The sequence below is a fragment of the Amborella trichopoda genome, chromosome 6 (assembly GCF_054954075.1).
Source record: "Amborella trichopoda isolate Santa Cruz 75 chromosome 6, AtrichopodaSantaCruz75HAP2 v2.0, whole genome shotgun sequence".
Classification (NCBI taxonomy): domain Eukaryota; kingdom Viridiplantae; phylum Streptophyta; class Magnoliopsida; order Amborellales; family Amborellaceae; genus Amborella; species Amborella trichopoda.
Window position 1 is genome coordinate 11,033,192 of NC_142341.1, and position 5,128 is coordinate 11,038,319.

General features: G+C 28.3%; 1 non-coding gene across 1 annotated transcript; it reads right to left on the reverse strand.

Annotated features, from left to right (window-relative positions):
* Positions 1 to 318: 318 nt before the first annotated feature.
* On the reverse strand, positions 319 to 390 carry TRNAD-GUC (transfer RNA aspartic acid (anticodon GUC)). The gene has a single exon. It is a non-coding gene; the product is annotated as a tRNA-Asp (tRNA).
* Between the last annotated feature and the right edge of the window lie 4,738 nt (positions 391 to 5,128).

The window sequence follows — 5,128 nt, forward strand, 5'->3', positions numbered from 1 at the left end:
ACGCCTTACTTTGATTGTTTAGGGCGTCGGCCTTATACAAATCCCTTTTTTCAAGTAATTAAAATTAAATTTGAAAAAAATTAAAATAAATTTTTAAGCCAAAACAAAGATTTCAAGTATTGAAACAACATCTCACCATACTATTTGAAGGTGTGCTTTAATTAAATTGATTGTTTAGGGCCTCATCTTATACAAATCATACTTTTTTGAGTAATTAAAATTAAATTTGAGAAGAATTTAGGGCCGCGGTCGTATACAAATCATTTTTTTTGTGTAATTAAAATTAAATTTGAGAAAAAAAATAAAATATCATATTATCGCCGTTGCCGGGGATCGAACCCGGGTCACCCGCGTGACAGGCGGGAATACTCACCACTATACTACAACGACCATTTGATCATTATCGGGATTCAAATATTACATATTACAGATTCCGATGGGATTCTCCAAGTACAATTTAGGCAGCAAATGCGCTCTTAATAATTAGTATTAGTATCCTAATAAGTTATGTGACACTCATAATTAAGTTTGTGCGGAAAGGCCAGATTTTTCTGATCTAATTTTGGGGGTATGGTTACCAATTCAGGGACTTGCCAAGTTGGCACCGAGATGAGTAGTGGTGTACAAATTAGGTAAATTTTTTTTTTTTAAAATAAATTTATTTTATAATTTTTTTAGTAAATTAATATATCAAAATGTTTCTTGATAATTTTGCTGATGACTTATGAACCTTTTTTAATCAAATGGTCCATTTTTATTAGAAAAGCATATAAATTGATTATTTATTTTTAATACAAATAGGTCACAATTGCTTTTGTCAATCATATTTCAAATAATGTCATTGTGAATGTGTCATTGACTAGACTCAGAGTTCGAAAAACAAATTTCTCGAACTTTGTGTCACACCCCAATCTATTCAACTTGGCATCAAATGGCTAACAACAATTGTAACAGCCTTTGTAACAAAAATAAGTGATCCAACAGTATACAATCCCTTTTATATTTGAACAATTGTTTCATGGGGGCTGGACTGCATTTCTACAATAAGCGGTCCAAAGGTATAAAGCATCAATCTTAAAGATAGATGCAAATAGCTGGTCCATCTAAAAGCAATTGCAACTAACGGTCCAAATGTTTTTCTAATATAATTATTATTTCTAGTTTTCAAAATCATTTTTTTTTTTTTTTTCATATTCATGATCTCTATATTAAAGTTTATATATTCTCTAAAAATTAGGATCAAATTATACTTAAAAAATATATTTATTGCCAAACCCATATTTCTACAATATGCTGGCTAGCCACATGCTAACCGCGTCTTTTATATTTTTGCCCTTTTAGAATTACTCAAAGAAAAGCACATAACTAAACCATTTACTTTTGGCACAAGTAGGATGAAAACACTCTCATACATCATATTCCAAATCGGGTGGTTATAAGAGTGTCATTGACTTGACTCAAAATTAAAAAAAAAAAAAAACAATTTTGAACTTTGTGACACATATCAAGTCATCTAATTTGACATCAAATAGCTAGGAGTAATTATGACTTCCTTTTAACAAAGATAAATGGTCTCAAACTAAACAATTTCTCTTTTGAATTATTGTTAGTTATAAATAATTTTTCCAATTTCCATCTTTTGTATTTTTTTTTATCAATTTTAGTAGTGATCTTTATCGTGTGTTTTAGTTTTTATATTTTTTGTATTTTTAACAATTGTATTTATTTATTTTCAAAAGTTTAGCCTTTTTTAAATAAACGTATACTACTAGATTCGCTTGACTAACTCAAATCGAGCAGCGCCGAGTACAAGGCCCAAGCTGAGTTTCAAAATATTGGAATTTGGGCAGTGTTACCCGGACACTCCATAATTTCTCTGGTAACGCGTGCCGACACTCATACACGTGTAGATACGCTTCGACACATGATCGACATCTGTATGTATCACCTAAGCTATTATTTTTTGTTGTATATTGAAATTCCATTTGTGGGAATTGAACCCTTAACGATTTGAGATGGCATTAAGGACCTATTTGATAAGTGAAAGGTAAATCTTCTCTAAAAATTGGAAGTTTTTTTTTTTTGCTGGGAATAAAGAAGATCTTAAAAAGAAGTTCTAAGTGCCATTGTTTAATAATCTAATGGAATGTTAAAAAAGTTCTACCTACTTGTGTTTGACAATTTGTTGGAGTATTACAATATAAATGTATATTAATAATTTAAATTTAAATACATAATATATAATATCTAACATAATATAATATATATAATATAGTATATTTTATGTTTATTTTATTTAACATATGTTTGCATAATATAGTATATTTTATATTCATTTTTTAATATATATTTATATTATATATAATATTGTAAATATCGATTCTGATAGGTAGCTTTTTATTCTTTCGATAGGGTCCACCTTTTAAATATATATATATATATATATATATATATATATATATATATATATATATATATATATATATATATATATATATATATATATATATATATATATATATATATATAAATTTGAGCCTACCTCAAAAACTTCACTAGAAGAGGTAGTTTTGATGTCTAAATATCTTCAAATTGATCATCTCGACATCAAGATGCATGGACATAAAAAAAAATGGATTGCAAGTTTTGGAAATAGTGATTTTGTAATAAATTTTTTGATCGTCAATTTTCAAGATTTTCAGGTTTTCATAGATATGTCGATTTACACTAATTTTGAACCTTTAAACTTTATAATAAAATATAAAAATATATTTTAAGGCTATCACAAATATTTTTTATATTAGAACCACATTTTCTCGATACTATTTGAAGGTAGCCTCTAATTTGATTGTTTAGAGCCTAGGCTCTATACAAACCGCATATATATATATATATATATATATATATATATATATATATATATATATATATATATATATATATATATATATATATAGCTTTTTTCATATATGAAAAAAGCTAGGATTAGCCCACTAGCTCATATGAACATTTGAGCCCAGCGGCCCAGATTGAATTTGGGCCGATCTGACGATCACTGATATCCGGTAGTATTTAAATTTTAATTCTTTTTATAAAAATCCTAGGAAAAATTTGGAATTAGCCAACTAGCTCATATGAACATATGAGCCCAATGGCCCAGATTCAATTGAGCCGTTTTGACGATCACGGATGTTCGATAGTGTTTGAATTTTATTTATTTATTTTTAAAAATCCAAATCATTTGAAATTTTATACTTGTTTTTATAAAAAATAGGTGAATTTTTAATAAATATCAAAAAAATATTTTACATGAAGTAAATTGACCAAAATACCCCTAAAATGCTTCGAGAGGTATTTTGGTTATTTTATTTTTCAAAAATAAATTTATTTTTATTTTTATTAGATGTGAATTGATGAGAAGAACACACACTTAAAATTTTAAATAATTTGAATTTGTAGAAAAAACAATAAAATTCAAACACTACAGGACATCCGTGATCATCATGGCCGTTGGGCTCATATGTTCATATAAGCTAATTGGCTAATCCAGCTTTTTCCACACAGGGCTCATATGTTCATATAAGCTAATTGGCTAATCCAGCTTTTTCCACACACACACACACACACACACACACACTCACACACACACACACACACACACATATATATATATATATATATATATATATATATATATATATATATATATATATATATATATATATATATATATATATATATATATATATATATATATATATGGGTGCGGTTTCTATAAGGTTGCAACCTTAAACAATACAATTAAGGCACACCTTAAAATAGTTAAAATTAAGTAGATCTATAAATATATGAAAATCTTTAAAATATTTGGTCTAGATAATGTGTTGAAAAATGCACTATTTCCAAGACTCAATTTTTTTTCTTTTTTTTCGTATTCATACATGTCGATGTCAAGATGATCGATTAGAGTGTTTTTTCAACATTAAAACAACATTTCCGATAGATTTTTGAAGTGCATCTGCAATTCTACATTTTAAGGTTGCAACCCTATATATATATATATATGGAAAACTCTTCCCAACGCCTATAGGAAAAAATGAACAGTGATTTCGCCTACCCTCATTACTATCCAAACTTCATCCCACGATCACAATTGTCCAGTAGTGTTTCAATTTTCATTTTTTTTTTTACATATCCAAATTACTTAAAATTTGGAGCATGTATACAACTTAGTGAGATGCACCTAATAAAAATATGAAAAGAATAGTTCGTAAAATATAAATTGACCAAAATACCCTTAAAAATTGAGAAGAGTTTATATATATATATATATATATATATATATATATATATATATATATATATATATATATATATATATATATATATATATATATATATATATATATATGATACAATGAGACCATTTACTTTTGATACAAGGAGTTCACAATTATCATTGACTATTAGATTTGAAACTAGATGGTTGAGGTTGTGTCATTGTTGTAGACACCCCTTAAATTTCTAGTTAAGGGAATTATTAAAAACCTCGGTTCTGAGTTTGAAGGACCACACAAGTCTTAGTAGCCCATAGGTAACTTATACCCAATATATTTGACCCAAACCTGTCCAAAACCTATCTCAAGTTAAAGTAGAACTCAAGAGCTTTCCAACAGTCTACGAATCACCCAAATCGACTTACGGTTAAATGATCCAGTAGATGACAATTTAATCTTTATAAGAACCAAGTCTCGAGCAGCGGTCTGGGCCGTGTCACAGCCCGGCAAGGCCAAACGTACAGTCCAAGAATCACCAAAATCTGACCTACAATTAAATGATCGATAAAATGATAATTTAGTCCCTGTGAGACCCAAGTCTGGGGCCGCTGGTCAGGCCATGTCGCGGCCCAGCAGGCCTTGGCCTGATGATACAGTAAAACACATTTTCTTTAATTAGATAAAGCCAAAAGGGTCAAGATAAATAAATACAATTGGAAAAAATCCAAAAAATTCAGAAAAAATCACCAATTGAATTCTATAATAAATACCCCCTCCGAAACCCAAAATGAGAGAAAGAAATCCCTTAGAAATTATCAAAATTAAGAAACTAGCCCAAAAATAGGAAAAAC